Source organism: Sinohyriopsis cumingii, chromosome 10 (assembly GCF_028554795.1).
Source record: "Sinohyriopsis cumingii isolate HCF-2022 chromosome 10, ASM2855479v2, whole genome shotgun sequence".
In the NCBI taxonomy this organism is placed as follows: domain Eukaryota; kingdom Metazoa; phylum Mollusca; class Bivalvia; order Unionida; family Unionidae; genus Sinohyriopsis; species Sinohyriopsis cumingii.
Window position 1 is genome coordinate 45,039,169 of NC_142970.1, and position 17,897 is coordinate 45,057,065.

At 35.6% G+C, this 17,897-nt stretch overlaps 1 pseudogene; it reads left to right on the forward strand.

The window, feature by feature from the left end:
• The first annotated feature begins 379 nt into the window (after positions 1-379).
• On the forward strand, positions 380-17,450 carry LOC149789958 (uncharacterized; annotated as a pseudogene).
• Positions 17,451-17,897: the final 447 nt, after the last annotated feature.

The following is a 17,897-nucleotide window of genomic DNA, read 5'->3' on the forward strand; positions in this document are numbered from 1 at the left end:
CTTGCTCGAGTATATATAATTCCTTTCCTCTGAAAAAGCAACGATTATTATTAATCGAGACAGATCTTTTTAAACATTTGGTTTATCGTAATATTGCTTTAGTGCTCGATATTTTCGTCCACTACATGTGTCACATAATTCGGTTTTCACCTTAACTCGAGCTCTACATTTCAGACAAAGCTTTTGTCCATAATTGCCAGGGCGAACGCTGGCCAAATGAATTCCGTAATAATCATTACGGCAGAATTTCTCAGAACGGGTTATTGATCCAATCATCAGCCACTTAAAGCTAAATTTTGCTTATGTTATAGTATTATATTCTGATAACATCAAATTAGAGAAAGTTTTTTTTTACATTAGAGAAAATCTTGCCTTAATTATGGCCAACAGGAAAACAAATCAGGGACAGTATCTTAATCTCGCCAGAGTTCCCAAGGTAAAAACTTGCATACGAAAATTTATGAAATTTATGAAAACAAATTAAAAGAGACTGGTTACGATTGAATTTCAGATAAAACCAGATCGGGTTTTAACGCGAGAGCAAACGATTAGCAACAGAATGCATCACCATATTGATTTCAATAGATTAACCTATAAGACAAAACGTCTGCCATTTGAATTACATTTGCACGATTACATCAGAATGGACATGGATAAGTTTAACCTCGATGGTGCTGCTTGTGTTTGATAAACATTCCGCTTAGATCACGATGGTATTTTCTTTGATGCTGCAATAAATAATGAATGTGCAGCGACTATTATCAATTATTTTTCAGTGGAAAAAACGATATCTGTTCAGGATAAACTTTATTGTTGAATATCATAGCGAAGATGCCCCAACGTGGATTATCCGGGATAATCTCGATCCGTTAATGAATCACGATGACATAGTTGTGTTGTCACTGTTGACAAAATATAAACCTGGTACACTGACGGGTATATCCAGTATCCGATTTGTTTATGTACTCTACCGTTTAAACGATCCTGATATTAATGCTCTTCAAATAATGTGAACCGGCGTGTTAAATTATGTGGCTCAGAGGATAACAGAGCAGTTTATGAACAATATTCGAGGAAATTAATTTAAAAAATCACGAAAGAAAAAATCAAAAACGAATGGGCCAATGATGTTACAAACGGTTTTAGCATAGATGATGTCACAGTGTTGGAAAATCATTGAGTAAAAACAATGTTTTGTACAATTCCAACTAATACGTAACACGAATCTCTAGTGGATCATAACGCTCATGAGTGGAATGAAGCAGTAACAATATCTTCACGTGCACAAACAACAAGATTTTATCATGGTGATATTTTTGAGGAGATTAAATAATATTACTGAAAGTGACCTATATAGGTCTAGCTAGTTTACGGTCTTGGATCTACCCATTATGCTGATTGTGAATCATTTGATAAGTTTGTGCTACTGTCGGGTAAATTTATCAAAAAGAATCGCTCGAAGACGCCATGAAACAAATTGCGGTAAAATATAATACTGATGTTACCAACTTAGATGAATTAATCAATAATTGTTTAACAATCACATCTGTGTTGCACATAGTTTATCGCGTTCAACTCCAAAAGAATTTCTCGACGATATATCACAATTGTGAGTCGAGTTTGGACTTGGAGGTCTCTGAAACACGAATATATACCTATCCGACATAATCTCTGTTGATAGTATTGTTTTCTATTAGACTAGTTGTCTTGGATCTGGTGATTGTTATCAGTATTTTGAATGATTTCTTCATCCAACACACAAAATGACCAGAGTAGATATAAACACTCCAATGCCTGTCGACTATAATTTGACTGGATTTGCTGAAATAGAGTTTTCAACAAATACTCATCCGGTTACACCTATTTGGTTTGTTCGTAATTTTAATAAACCAGATGCCAATGATAATGTCAATAATGACTGTGCGAAAAATCAACATGGTTGGCTCCCACTAGAGTTATTACTACATATGCTTCATGCTACGATTCTTACGTCGCTAACAGTAACTTCGGAGATCATTTCATACAGACCAGCGAAGGCAGATTGGCTACCGTGCAATGATAATGATATGTGCATCAAACATATCGCTAAGTTTACGTCTGGTGTGTCATCTAATAGTACAGGCCGCTGTACAAGATTAATGACGGTATCTGCATCACATGATTTTGTGATCCCAAATTCGGTGGCAAAAAGGTGTATTGATGTCACGACAAAATGAAACATTACACAAGGGTACAAATATATTGACCATCGTTAGTTACTGCGATGATGTTTACCCCAGTTTACTCATTTGAGATCTCTGATGCTGGCATATTCGTCAATAATCTTGTGATCCACGATAGACATATTTCCAAATGAAGATGTTAGCGTCGCCACGACATAGTTTTATATAAATAGATCAATAATGGATCATGTAAGACCATTTATCAATGGCGTCGAAGACACTACTGTTGGCTTAAGCAGCACTCGTTGTGGTCATTGAAGAATAAAGCTCGAACAAATACGCAACTATTCTGAATCAGCTTATGTTAATCCTCCTGCGGTGTATTACAGCAACAATAAATTATCACAACCGAATCCGTCAAACAATAATCAAATCGCGAGACATAAAACAGTGTATATTAATGGAACAGGTTGTTCTGGCAAAACAACACGTACGAAAAAATGTTTAGAAATTTAGATATGATTGTGCTAACGCCAACCTACCGGTTTGCCTTCAAAATGAAACAACGTGGAATAAAGTTAAGCACATATCACAGCTTCTTTCAATGGTGTGGTGATACATTGACTCCCACGAGGATAAGAGGCAAATGTTTTTCTAAAATCATCATTTGCGACGAAATATGTACTGTGTCCAAGGACACGTTAAAAATGTTTCTCGATTGTCTGCCTTCAAAAAACACGGCAATTATCATATGCGTAGATTAAGGACAACCTCTTCCGTCTTTAGTCAAATCATCACACACCTGGCTAAATATATAATATTATCGGCGCTTATAAAGAAATATTATACGACCACTAATACAGTGACGAATCAGTACGTGAGCTGAAAACATCAGTTAGACTTCATTAAGACAGGATTCAATGTGGGATAATGCGCAGTGTAATTTCCGATTATTCCGTGTTGGATTTGTGGAACTTATGGTGACCTAATGATTTGATAATTGTATCGCGATTCACTTCAGCATATATTATTTGAGCTTCAGCGGGAAAGATTTCCAACGCTGCAGTTTTACTGTATGATGATCCAGTGGATAGCCGTCTAAAAAATATTTCAGTTACGATTCCAGGAACGGTAACACAGAGAAAGCTCGTTCTTAATGTTATCGTTGAAGTTCCCGCAGAGATTGATGACGAAACTCCACAGTCGCTGCCATCTTGCTGGACTCTAGGATATCCGATAACAATTCTTTCATCGCAGCGGCGAACAAGCATGCTTTTATCTGTTAACCATTATGCTATTGAAAATGTGACCAACACCTGCTTACACACTGACTGATGCACTGCCTGGAGTGGCCAACACCAACGTATCAACCTAAAACAGCTATCCCACGATATATTGGAATGACCAGTCATTGCTGATCTACTGTCATACAGCTAATACCACTGACGAATATCCTGTCTGATTGACTGAAACGCGTATCTAATGATCAAAATTTAACAGCTACAAACGTTTTTCTTTGAATAGGATATAAAGTTAGATGGCAATGCAATGAGGTTCTGTTGACTGTCGATCACCCACTATCACCATTAAATACTCATTATTCTATAAATCAAGAAGTAGACCGGATATTACTTGGACAGAATGCTGACTATTGACTTCATGAATATATCTGATATTAAATATAAACCACCAAATATACATCAGATTATATAGGTAGTGTATGTATTTTTCCATATACTATACCGGTGTTGACAATGACTAGACTCATGTGAACCAGCTCATAAGAATAACAAGATCGATTTGACTGAACGTCATTCTGCAGGTATAAGATTATCCGGGAACCAATCTGATGTGTAAAAACCACCGGAACATTAAATAAAAATGACATACACAACGTAGTGCAGAACATACGAAGTGGTCCTGGACATTGACGGAAACTAGAACAAATCTGGAACAAATATGAAATACCTAAAGTTTAATAATATCTTTCCGTCAAGATTGCGAGAGATAAAATCAATAACAAGGTAGGATGCAAATTAAGTCATCTGCAAGTGATCAGTATTTCAGTTTTCTTTTGTTTGAATTAGTGTGGCGTAATGCTATTTTTGAACAAATGGTGTATATCGTCTATTTCTTGCAAACTGTTTTTTGACTAATAGTTGTTCTTCTCTCTTCCTAGTTTGTTCTCTGTTATCATTTGTTTGACACGACTATTATAGTTAAATGAATATATGATAATAGCACTAGAGTCACACTGCTGTTTTAATTAGAAATGCAATGTTTCTTCTTTACAGACACTCCATGTGCGATGCACAACTAAGATGTACTCTAGGATTATCATTCTCAAACTTGAGCAGAAAATGCCACAAAAGCACAGTACAAAGTACGGTAGTTTTGCGCCAACGATTGACATAGTTTGACAGTTTGTCAGTTTAACTCTCTCACATTTGTATAGGTATCATTGCACTCATCACAATAAACAGAGAGTGATAACAATGTGAACGAGCACAATATATGCATATTTAGACACACATATAACATTGTATGGGGCATAAGTAAATTCATGATATATAAATCCCGAATATATTCCACATATAGCCGCTACGCTGCATTCTGTTTAATTGTTCTCTAAACTGACGAGTGTTAAATGGTGATAGTGAGTGATGGTTAACAATTACTTTAACACATCCATACTTAGAAACAGATATGTAAGTGATACTATCTTGCGAATTCATTATGCAAAGAAATTTGATTCATTTAACGAAATTAATCAATGGGTTCACAACTTCTTGTGAATTCTGAATATTTTTAAGTCTGTTCTTATTTTCCAGTTTGTCACTCAGTTTAATACATATCTTTCCATCAATAGTAAAATAAAATCAATAACAAGGTAGGATGCAAATTAAGTCACCTGCAACTGATCAGTGTTTCAGTTCAAATATTTTCCATTATGTTTTATATAGACAAAAGGTGTTACATAAATACCTAAAGAGATTTTCGAAGTTCACTTGGAAAGAAACTTTCAGGTTTTCTGTAGAAGACTATTTCATATACCATCTGACGTATACTCATAAGTTCAGACATTTTGACGCATATGCTAACTATTGAACCCCTTAAATTCAACGACATATCGGTGGAAGTCATATATGTACTCAACGATTAATGTGTCACGTATTTGCATCAATCGATGAACTCTCAGTGTTTTATTTCAGCAACTTAGATTTTGAAGTCTCATAACTATAAAAGAAGAAAACATTGTTCCCAACTTATGTGCGAACCAACAATATTGTGTTTAATAGCACGATGATTTAGCTATCGCGCCCATAGTCTTTATTACTAAGGGGAAACGAAAATCTCGTATTTCAAATTAAGAAATGTACTAAAATGGAAAAACTACTCAATCTTGAATTAATATTTTATGATAATATTCCTATCCCAACATGGTTCAGAGTAATCGTAAGATTAATTCGTCATGAGATGGTATTTGTACATCTGACATATATCTCTAAACGTGATTACTAAAAACATTCTTACTGGTATAGATTAGGTTTGTTTAAATTTCGCTTCGAGTTAGGCTCGCCGAATATTAAAACATTGCTTGGTTAAATCAAAATACCTTAATTGTGTTCGAGTTTTACCGATGCTAAAATTTAACGTTCAGCTTATTAGCTGTACCATTAAGAAGTGACTCGTGCTGAATATCGATAGAAACAGCGCTGCTGCATATAAAGCACACTGTATAGTGCCTCCAGAACGTTTCTGCTTTTGGCCACTTTCATGGACTAATAATCCACGGGTTGTAGAGAGTATGTGGATTGGATGCCACAGGCTATTATGGGGAAAAGGCTGTGACCTATAACAGGAATGAAGAAGACAAAGAAGCCAAAACAGCATGATGCCTTTTTTAACTATTAGTTTCCTTTGCACATGAACGCGTGTAGTTGCTTTGGGTAACTTCACAAATGACTCTTGGATATCGTTAAAAGCACTTTACCAAAACATACTGATTTAATGAAAGGAGAGATTGGTGTTGATATAAACAAGAATATTTTTGTAAACTCATGCATAAAGGCTTCACGTTGAATGAACGCCAGGAAACAAATACTGACGACATTTTATATACATATCTGTTCAAATGCCACTGAACGCTACGAGAAAGAAACAATTCAAAGTGCGCAAATTAACAAAGCAGCATAAATATCGAATGAGGATCGTTTAAATGTTTAAATCACTGAGCACACGTACTGCGACAGGCGTTTTCCCATCTTATGATGCTTTGTCCTGAACTTAAGGTTCAAACACTAAAATAATGTTGTAAACAACGCATCAATCATTATGTGTGATGTATTGGTACATTTACTTAAGCCTGCTTTTTTAAATTCTATGGAAGCAATAGCATTTGCTTGTTAGTGCTCACAAGCATAAGACAAGCAGAAAGACATGGTGAAAACAACAAGGTTTCAAAAACATTTATAATTTATTTTCCTGGAAACATCATGTAAAAAATGAGAAATAAACTTATGGTTTTATAGAATCAAATCCAAAAATAATCCAAGAATAATCCAGGAATAACATTTCAGTAGTCCTAATAACAAAATGTTATACTGATTTAAAGTTCGAATCCCGACGAAGAATCAAGATGGAAGACGGTAACGTATGATGTAACCTGTAATTTGGAAGTCTACAGTTCTTTGTAAAAACGATAATTATCACTCCGGTTTTGGAATCTAAATAAATTTATTATAAGAGCTGTGTTTGATTAAGAACCTCATATGAGTACATGTATTTTCCAGGAAAAAATTATTAATCCTTTTGAATCCAAGTAATTTTAAATAACTCCAAACAGCACAACATACATCTTCCAGTGTAACAGGCAAGTTTCTACTGAGAACAACTCTCCAAAACAGAGGCTATATTAAAATGTAAACAGGGCGTCAAGTGATCATGTTCTCGATGTTAGTAGAAATTAAGTACTTGTTAAAGATGACATGTGTCCAGTGTGACCCTGACGAAAACCAATCATTTTACTCTGAAAAATATACAAAATAAACTGTTTACGTCTTAAACACATATTCCTATCATCACATCGACAACAACCAATCATTTTCAAACAAAAATAAAACTTGATTACGTAGGAGCTACAAATGTTTAATCAAGGTCAGGATCTAGATCAACACCTGGTGTTTCTAAAACAATCAGTCAAAGTCAAACCATTTTCTGAAAATGTATCATCTCTAGTGAATAATTATATTACAATATCATGTAATGAAAATTTAAAAAATAAAACTGAAACAAATATATTAAATCAGATATAATTAATCAAATATACACAACCCTAGTGCTTCAACTTATGCGCGGATCATGCACCTTTGGTGTCTATGCCTATTTAATTTGTGGGGGTAGGCTTATACGCGATCGAGACAATACACGAGTTTCTACGGCAAGTACTGATTGTTTTGATCTCTGATTTGCATTTTTTTAAAAATTTGAATTGTTACAATTAATTAGATGTAGACCAGATTTGTATTATACCATTAATTACATCCTTTTTATCATATTAAATTTAAATGGTGCAATACAAAAAGTATAAAAAGGAATGCAAATCTCCCCATGTAAGGGCAAGCACTCATGGCACTGTATCAGATTTTAAGTAATTTTAGTTGACAATTGTTATAAATATTATTACGTAGGTGACATCATTTAAGCAACATTACTTAGTGTTTTTTCCTGCTGCTTCACAAATGCTGTCAATGATACCATGGGAATGAAGGAGACGGAGCATCAGGTGTGTGAAACGCTCTGTTTCAAACATTATGGAGAAGCAATACAAACTCTGAAGTGAACGTAACATTCCTGAGTCTGCACGGATTAGCTGAAATTTCACATTTACATTCAAAGAAAGCAGGGCATTAAAACAATTAAAAACATGATGTTGACAGTTGTTTTTTAAATAATGTAATGTCCGTAGCTTTGGAAAAAGGGAAATATCTTGATGTGAATCAATAAAACACTCTATTATATCAACAATCACTATTTTGGTATTAAAATTATACTACTATTAATCGTACTTTTAAAGTGGTCGGGTATATTTCACCTATAATGACTTGTAGTGCTGATGGCCTATAAAACATTATTTCTGCATGCCACCTGTACAATTTTATATATACTGATGGGCAACCAAACAAATGCTGATATTGGATCAAACTTTAATCCATTATGGCTTGTCTGCAATAAGCAGCCAACGAATACACACTTATCAGGATGCAACAAAATCTAGTTGTATATATGATTTATCAGATACTAAATAAATTCGTATTAATCGATCACTTGTCTTCAAAGACAACTTGTCTGGCTTCTGACAGGTGGTCTCTTAAGATACATATAACCACATTATTAACAACCTACCCAACTAATATATCTTATAAAAATACTCACCACCCTCTGACAATGTTTTCCGGGAAGAGCTCGCGTACGGTGTTCATGATGTTGGAGATTAGGCCTTGTTCACAAGACCATGGATGCGTTTTTTCATGGCTTCCCAAGATAATCTCTGGTACTCAACACTGTAAATTCAATTCAGTACAGTAATATCATACAAATCTCATATTATGCGTATGAGTGAAGATAAAAAGAAATGGAAAATAAATATACTTGGCCATTCCAGTATTGTTATAGCAATGAGGAGTGCAAATAATGGTCCTTTTAGTATTGTTATTTCAAACAATTATGTGTTTCAGGTCACTGCCAACCCTAGCACCACCCCCTTGGGTTAACAAAATCACTAAAACTCATAGTAAATATATGTTAGAAAAATATATTGTAAATTAAAAAATGGCATGCATATTGTTAAAATATTGGAACAGGAAACATATTTTGTATCCTTATGGTAAAGATAATTTGTATAGTACGGATGAGTGCTATAATGACCCTTATGGTATTGTTCTTTGAAAAATGAATACATACAATGGTCCACTAAATACGGCTGTTGTCAAGATGAGTACGTAAAATGGTCCATTAAATACTATAATATTAAAATCGAATACATACAATGGTCCATTAAATATGTATGTAGTAAAGATGAGCATATGTAATGGTACTTCCAGTTTTGTTGCGATATAAAAAAAAGCGCATATAATGATTCTCGCGGTATGGGAATAGTGAAGATGAATGCATAAATTGGTCCACTAAACATTGTTATAGTCAGGATAGGTACATATAATGGTCAATTAAATATTGTGATAGTCATGTCCTTTTAAAATTGTTATAGTGGAGATGAGAGCATATAATGGTCCATTAAACATTGTTGTGGTAAATATGGGTGCATAAAACGGTCAATTAAATATTGTTGTGGTAAATATGAGTGCATATAATGGTCAATTAAATATTGCTATAGTCATGTCTACTAAATATTGTTATAGTCAAGATAGGTGCAGATGATAGACCATTAAATATTGTTGTAGTAAATTAGAGTGCATGTAATGGTCCTTCCAGTCTTGTCATGGTAGTGATTAGGGTGTATATGCAGACTTCACTTTATCCAATGAAGTACCCATATCCAAATTAAAAGTACAAGGACACGTCATTGCAACAATATAACATAACATGTAAAAGTGTTATAAAAGTAGATGACTTTGCTGTAAATGTATATGATAATTTAGATGTAAAATTAGATGATAATGTAGTTGTAAAGGTAGATGGCTGTAAAGATAGATGGTAGTTTATCTTTAAAGGTAGGTGGTAATTTGTTAAAGTAGATGGCTGTAAAAGTAGATGGTAATTGAACTGTAAAGTAGATGGTAATTGAACTGTAAAGTAGATGGTAATCTAACTAGCAGCCAGTTGATTATGCCAATGCAGTATCCACATGTAACAAAATATAAAGAACAAAAGAGGACATGATCATTTAATTATGTTTCAAGCACTATTATTTATCCACCATTTAATTTTGACCTTTCCTTTGCTGTTTTCGTTCTTTAATTTAATGAAGGAATCTACAACAGACTCAATCTTCAAGTGTAGCAAGTACAGTAAGGACTGCCACTCCCGTGTTGGGCGCCGTAGGCAGAGTACACTCTGCAGAACCACCAATCGGGACATACCTTTCGTACAGGAGAGTGCTTAGCACGCAGGCACGGTACACGGATATATTAGTGGTCAGGGTCAGTATGATGTTGTTCTGCACTCTCAGCGACAACCTATAGAGAGTTGTTGATGCCTTTCCAATCCGCTTGTTGAGTTCAGCATCGAACAAGAGGTTGTTGGTGATGGCAGAGCCGACATAAGTGAACTGACTGACTACCTCAACTTCGTAGTTGTTGATGATGATGATTGAGGGGCTAGCGTCCTGAGCCATCGAATTTGTTTTATTTGGGCTGATGGTCATCCCAAACTCATCGCATGCTTTAGCAAAGAGGTCCATCAAAGAATGTAGCAAAGCTTATGTGTGAGAGGCTAGATCAGCATCGTCTGCGAAGAGCATGTTCCTGATGGTTGAACAGTTTCCCGTCTAATCGTGTGTGTAGGTAGAACCATTCTATAGACATTGAGCCATCAAAATGCACTGTGCTTTTTTTAATCATGCATGGACTGGATTATGCTTAGCAGCTTTGGAGAGCATCCAACTTTCACAAGGATTGTGAAGTGTCTGTCTCTGATGACGCGATCGAACGCCTTAGATTCTGTGTTGTTCTCATCATTTTTCCAGCACTGTGACTCGAGATACACTATGTCACCAAGCGTCTGCAGTCTGATCATGGTGACGCACGCAAAGGCTTTTCCAACGATGATCAGAAGGAATATGTCCCTGCAGTTGTTGCAGTTGCTTTTATCGCCATTGTTCTTGTACTGGGTTACGATGTATGCCTTTCTCATTTACTGAGGCAATGCGCCCTCATCCCAGAACTGCCAGAGGAGATCGTTCAGCTGTGTGAGCAGCTCGCTGCAGCCGCACTTGATGACTTCTCCTTAGATGACATCCTTCCCTGGGGTTTTACCTAAGGTCAGTTTCTCTAAGGCCTTCATTAGTTCTGACAGTAGGTATCTCATCCAGTTCGGACTAGTGGGGGAATTTTTCGATGGTGTTTATAGCATCGTTGGTTCTATCTAAAGTACAGTTCAGAGTAGTACTCCACCCAACGCTCCATATGCCTGCCCTTGTCGTGGATGGTATCGTCTGCGGCAGACTTCAGTGGTGCTGTCACTTTCTGCATACATACATACATACATACATACATACATACATACATACATACATACATACATACATACATACATGCATACATACATACATACATACATCATCAATCAATTGTCTCTGCGCCATCTGGTGCTTGAGGCGACAGCAAGGGAGCACCATTTTGGTCTGTCGGCCATTATGGTGGCGGTCTGCAGGGTGAGGCCTCTAGTCTTGGGTTCTCGCTCCATGGCTCGGCGCCAGGTCTATTTGGGTCTGCCACGGTTCCTTTTCACCTGTTTAGTCCATCTCAGTGCCACCCTTGGTAGTGAGTCAAAGGGCATTCTGCCATCTCCATCGACTAGTTGCAATGGTCTCAGCGATGGTGCTTGCGTCCGCTCTGTGCCGGAGTTCCTCGTTCGAGATCATGTTTGGCCAGAAGATCCTCATGATCCGTCACAGGCACATGGTCTGGAAGACTTCCAGCTTGCGTTATATGTTAGCAGTGGTCTTCCAACACTCTGCCTGTACAAAAGGATGCTCAGCACGTTGCTCTTGAAGATACGGATCTTCGTGTGGGAGCTGAGGTTTGTTGTCCTCCAGATGGGCTTGAGCATTACGAAGGCCTGGATGGTCTTGCTAATTCTTGTGGTGACTTCCCTAGTGCAATCTCCATCCGTGGCGAACTTGATGCCAAGGTACGTGAATTCGTCTACTTCTTGCAGAGGCTGGTCGTTGATGGTGATTGGGTCGCCCACTCTAGTGTTCTTCATCAAGACTTGTGTCTTCCCTATGTTGACTAGAAGACATATGGTGCTTGATGTCTGTACCAACTTTTGTGTCTTCTGTTGGATATCCTGGTGTCTGCTTGCCAGCAACCCGATGTCGTCGGCATAATCCAGGTCATCCAGCATTGAGGTCAGCATCCATTGTATTCCTTGCCTCCGTCCCTCCATGGTGCGGCGCATGATACATACATACATACAGACAGACAGACAGACGGACAGACAGATAGACATGCATACATACATACATACATGCATACATACATGCATACTGTCCTGCAATTTTGACATCTTCAAATTATATCCTAATGCAGATTTTGTTCCGCAGTGTGGATCTAAACATCAATTCCTTCCTAAACTGCTCGTTTTCACGTTTATCTGTCAAACACGCAATCTTTCGTTTTCTAATTATAGGGTCCCAAATCGAAGATGACCCCAAAACACAGCGCAACCTGAGTTGCAAGGAAAGTTCAACTAATTATGTCATAATGGTATGAGATGACCCAGAAAAATTTGATCAGAAAATTCAGAGCTATGAATTGCAGCACCACAAAAAAGATGAAACGCAATGGCATAGTGAAAGCACATCGAATAATTCGAATACCTTACTTGTACAAAGTTTGAGAAGCAGTACATGGTATAAATTTAAAGTGCGAGCTATATTTCACGACGACGAAGAAGGACCCTTCAGTGAAGTGACATCCACAAGCACACCGCAACGAGACAATGAATGTCAAAAAATATCTGCCCCGATGCCAAGAAGATTAAAGATGTTCAGCCGGCGATCATCAAGCTTCCTCTGAACATAAACAATAAATCTCTCAAAAATTCCAAACAAGGAAATGTATTTTTGGTACGCTTCCTACCTACTCAATTTAAATAATACATACTCATGATTATTTTCTTTTGCAGGTAAATGGATATGTAATATTTATACGCATTCATTCAGATTATCAAGGAAGAACACATCTTAGGACCACTGTTTTCATTAATTTTGAAACACGGCAAAGAATACACGTGAGGATCTAAAGAACATTCAAATAGAGTCATAATATCCATGTACACTTCAGATAATTTATGGATAATAATTATATCATGCAGTGATACAATATAATAGAAAAGAGTGAATTCAGGTTTTGACTGATACTGAACTATTCAATTATTCCAATTCATTAAAGCTTCAAATCACGTTAAGTAGTTCCGAAGCAATTGGAGTAAAGCAATTTACCCAAGGACATACCCTAGTAGCTGGACATCTGGTACGACTGTAACCAGCACACTTTTGGTCAAGAGTCATCCATGCTAATTACTGAGCCACCGCAGCTTCCAAAATGTAAAACCAAATACATGTGTAATTAAATCATTATTTTAGTGATTGCAAGTGACACCTGTTAAAGTAGTTCGCATGTGCATTTATCCTCCTTTAAAATGAAATGTAATTATTGTTATTGTAATTCAAAATTATTTCATTAAAGTACAATTAATTTACTTACTATCATGTCAAAAATACAAATCACAAATGATGCCCATTTTCATTATAATTTTGTAAACTATTTGTGTTAGATAGGCATGAAGTGATTCCTTTCACCATCCACTTTCTGGTTCGCACGTGACTTGTGTGGATCTACTTTCAGATATCACACCTTTTTCAACAACATAGCTGTAACCAGAAATGGTAATAATACAAAGAAGACAGTTACTGTTTTGAACTATTATTTTGTATGACTCATTTTAGTAACTCAAACTGCTCTGATGATTTTTTTCAAGATACACGTGGATAGTGGTATCACACCTACCATTCTAACGAGTGTAGATAGATAAATCTGTGATATTTTAGTGAGACTGTTTATTTATGTGGAGAAAAAATTTTAAAAGGTGTATTATCTAGCGTTTCCCCAGTTTATATCTACCCAATCTTCTCAGTTATAATATACACTTTCATCTTTATCTACTGCCTAAACATGTAAGAGAAATGTTTTCCTTATCATTTTATTTCATTGTATTATTCCGCAAGGAATAGAGGTATTCATGAGGTAAGTGAGAAGACTACATTGGTTGTGGGTGCTAAAGGGTCTAGAAAAGGTACTCTGATTGACTGGATGGTGAACTAACTGATGGGGGTGAACTGGGAGGGTGAATGTAGATTTACCATTATTGACATAATGAACGAGGCAAACGTGAAGAAGAATGACCAGGTAAAGCATTCCAACCAACTTATTTTCATCGGAAGGTTTATTTTTCTAAAGAAAACATTAGCTATCTTATATCGAAATGGACAAACACCAATCTTCTAAATATTATCAGCCATCTTATATGAAGTAGTATTGTTATGCTTGATGTGTTTCTGCAGTTTGGAAAGAATATTTTTTCAAATATTACGACATTTATGCAGTTTTAAATATCCCATTAAAATAACTAACCTCACACCTTTCTCGTACAAACAAGAAAGAAAATGTTTTCGTCCATGGTTGTTAAATAACAGTAATTAACTTCGCTAATTTCAAGGTTAATAGAAAATGATTTATAAATCAGAGCAACTTAATGAAACCACAAAACGAAACCATGGCCAATGAAATTGTAACATGGCACGATAAATTAACAGCGATCTACATCAACCTAATATTTAGATCTTAAAGTCACTAGTTAACAATTTAAAATATGTTTTGGTCTTATTAATGCTTTCCAATATCGATAAAAATATATATAATGTGTATCCCTCATTGCCTGAACTACAATGGTACACTATATTGTTATCCCTTTCAAGTTTCAGATATGAATACCATCAAAACGTGCTTATAAACTGCTAAGTTCATGGAGCCAGATATATCGGTGCATTATTAGATGGACGTTCAGTGTCAATGTTGTTTGCGTTTAAAATAAACTTACAATCAAGCATTGTCGGTAGTTTTGTATTCTCGTTATTTCAAATTTCTTGTCCATATGAATTCATTAAACATGTTTAAATTTGAACCAAATTCGATGTGATGAATTACAAAACAGTTTTAGTGCGAGATCATATTTATTATTTTTATCACATATAGCACTTGATTAGATTAATATTTGAAAAGATCATCATTGTAATGCAATGCAATCTTGGTTCAAAGTATGATTTGATCTATTTGGATAGCCTATGCATACTGTGTGATATACAGATAATCTAATATATTTCATGTGTGTTTTTCTTGAATATATAAATGCAATATTTATACTTTCAGCGTCAGTCACAGACTGACTGGATTACATCTTGCATAATCCACATTCAAGAAATAAGAACCCCGTATCATATATTTAACAGCCTAGACAATCCTAGTTTGGGAGATACTAGAGAACTCCAAAGAGACCAATTAATCGTGGGTCAAATACGATATTTATTCAAGACGACTCTTACGCATGGCCATCAAACTTTGGATGCAGTATGTTTTGTAAAAGAAGCGAACTTGGAAAGATTTACACATCAATAAAGCGACATCCTTGACTCAATATTTTCTATCTTTGACACAAATATATCAAAGAACCTGTTTATAATCATAACTTGTGTGGATAACGCTGATCCAGTGGTAAAACCCTTTAGAATCTGCAAAAATACCTTTCAAGAAAAGATGTCAATTTATCAACTGTGCGTCGTTAGTAAGTACTGAATAGCTTTAAAAGGCACTATATTGCCCACTGTTCTGGAGCATGGGGAAAGCAAAGTGTAGGTTATTCTTTGACGAACTTGAAAACTTCAAAAACCAAAACCATAATTCCTCATCTATCTGCTAACGTGTTAACAACACGAGGAAGGCTCGAATCAACTTATTAAGGACTGCTGCCACAAATGCGGGAAGGTTTATACGTGATCAATGCAATCAAGCGGAAGAAAAGAACCATTGATCAACACATGCCTCATATCGAATCAAGAAAAGAATTCGAGTATCAAGTTGACGATATTCATCAGAGGACATTTGCCTTAGCAAATGACGAATACGTAACCAATTGCTCAACATGTATTAGGATATATAAATACGAATCCAAGATTCCAACTGACGATATAAAACGTGATTGTTCGGCTGTCGATAGTACTTGCTATTGCACCAGGTGTTCGCAAGGATGTATTTGGTCACAACATGTTGAACACCAGTACCGTCTTGAATTCTACTCCGAAAAGGTTACAAAAGCATTTCCAGATTTGAAGACGCCCGATAAAAAGAAAGACAGTATTCCATTTACGTGAGAAATAAGAAGGATCAGATTAATCAGGTATGCGGAAGAATTTTTCATTGATCAAGCAAGCAAGAAATTGTATCAATGAATTAAATCAAAAAGAACTACAGAAGAAAACTCTGAGCCAAGTAGAGTTCATAGAATTACTAATCAAAGCGGAAAAAAGAGAAGTCAACTACGTATGACAATAGCGAATTGAGATGTTGGACGCATTTAAGAAACAAGCGGGTGCCATGAAGGAAATACCTAATCAAGCATTCAGACCCTGGATGGATGAGGAATTTGACGTGTTTTTTGCTTTAGCGCAAAGCAAGATAGATGATTTATTTAGCAAGCACTCATTTTAGAAATGGAATTCTTTTCAACTTTACAAACATTTGTCATTCAATAAGTTGTTTATATCGAAACATGAAAACTAAACGTCACCACAGAGCAACAACATGACAAGTTACGTATCTCTTTTTCTGCAAGTATGAGTTAAGGACAATAAAACAAAACAAAGAAACACGTGCAAAATATCATAGCAGTGTGGTGTGCTTGCTTGAAACATTACTTGATGTACCTGTAATGTCACTTAGATGAAGTAGTTAAAGTGTCGCAATGTCTACATTAGATGTGGTGAATAATAGAGAACAATCAATGTGTTTGAAGAGTTAACATTTATATTTTTACCATAGAATAGCAATAATGGCATTGGAGAAGACTGTACATAATGGGTGGATGATTTAAATTAATTTATGAACAGATGAAATATTTTCTTTTCTTTTGAAATGAAAATAAAGTAAAACAAGCTGTTGAGTAATGAGTATTGTGCTGAGGTTATGCTTATAAAAATTCATGTTATCTAAATTACTTTAGGTTGAGCGTATCCCACATATATATAATAAATTTTAACTTGAACAGAGTGCGGACGGAGTCATTTATACATTTCTATTTACAATTAGCACATTAGCATGGTCTGTCTAAAATGTATGGATATTTGTTATAAATCTTAAGACACAAAGAATATGTTTTCTTTTTAAATTGATAAAAGAATAGTATTTATCAATTTTAGATAGTCCAGAGTTCATACCCCGGCCTGATGTGAAAGTTGCCGATCTGCTACCAGACACTGAAGATTATGAAAAAGGTAAGCAAAAGAATAATCAATGCAAAACAAAGTACAAGATTCTGAAGATTATGAAAGAAGTAAACAAGGAATAATCAAAGTGCCTTATTGTTTTAAACTTAGACGAACTTTGACTTTTTGCATGCATGTTAGAGCAATGGACAAAGGTTATTATATAATAAATATTGTATACTTGAACGTAAAAACCGTGGACGGACATCACATTTCAGCTAATTGATGTGTAAGAAAAACAAAGATGTTGTGCAAACAAGTTAATTATTTTCAAGTGGAGGAAGCATTTTGAAATTTTAATGATACGTTCGACCTCAATATTATGTACAACATTATTTCACTGATGTCGCTTATCGTCCAGATTATGATGTGTTTACCTAAACACTAGTCTTTTTACGATGCCATTATTTTTATCCGAAAATGTCAATGTCATTAGGTATACCACCAATCAGTAG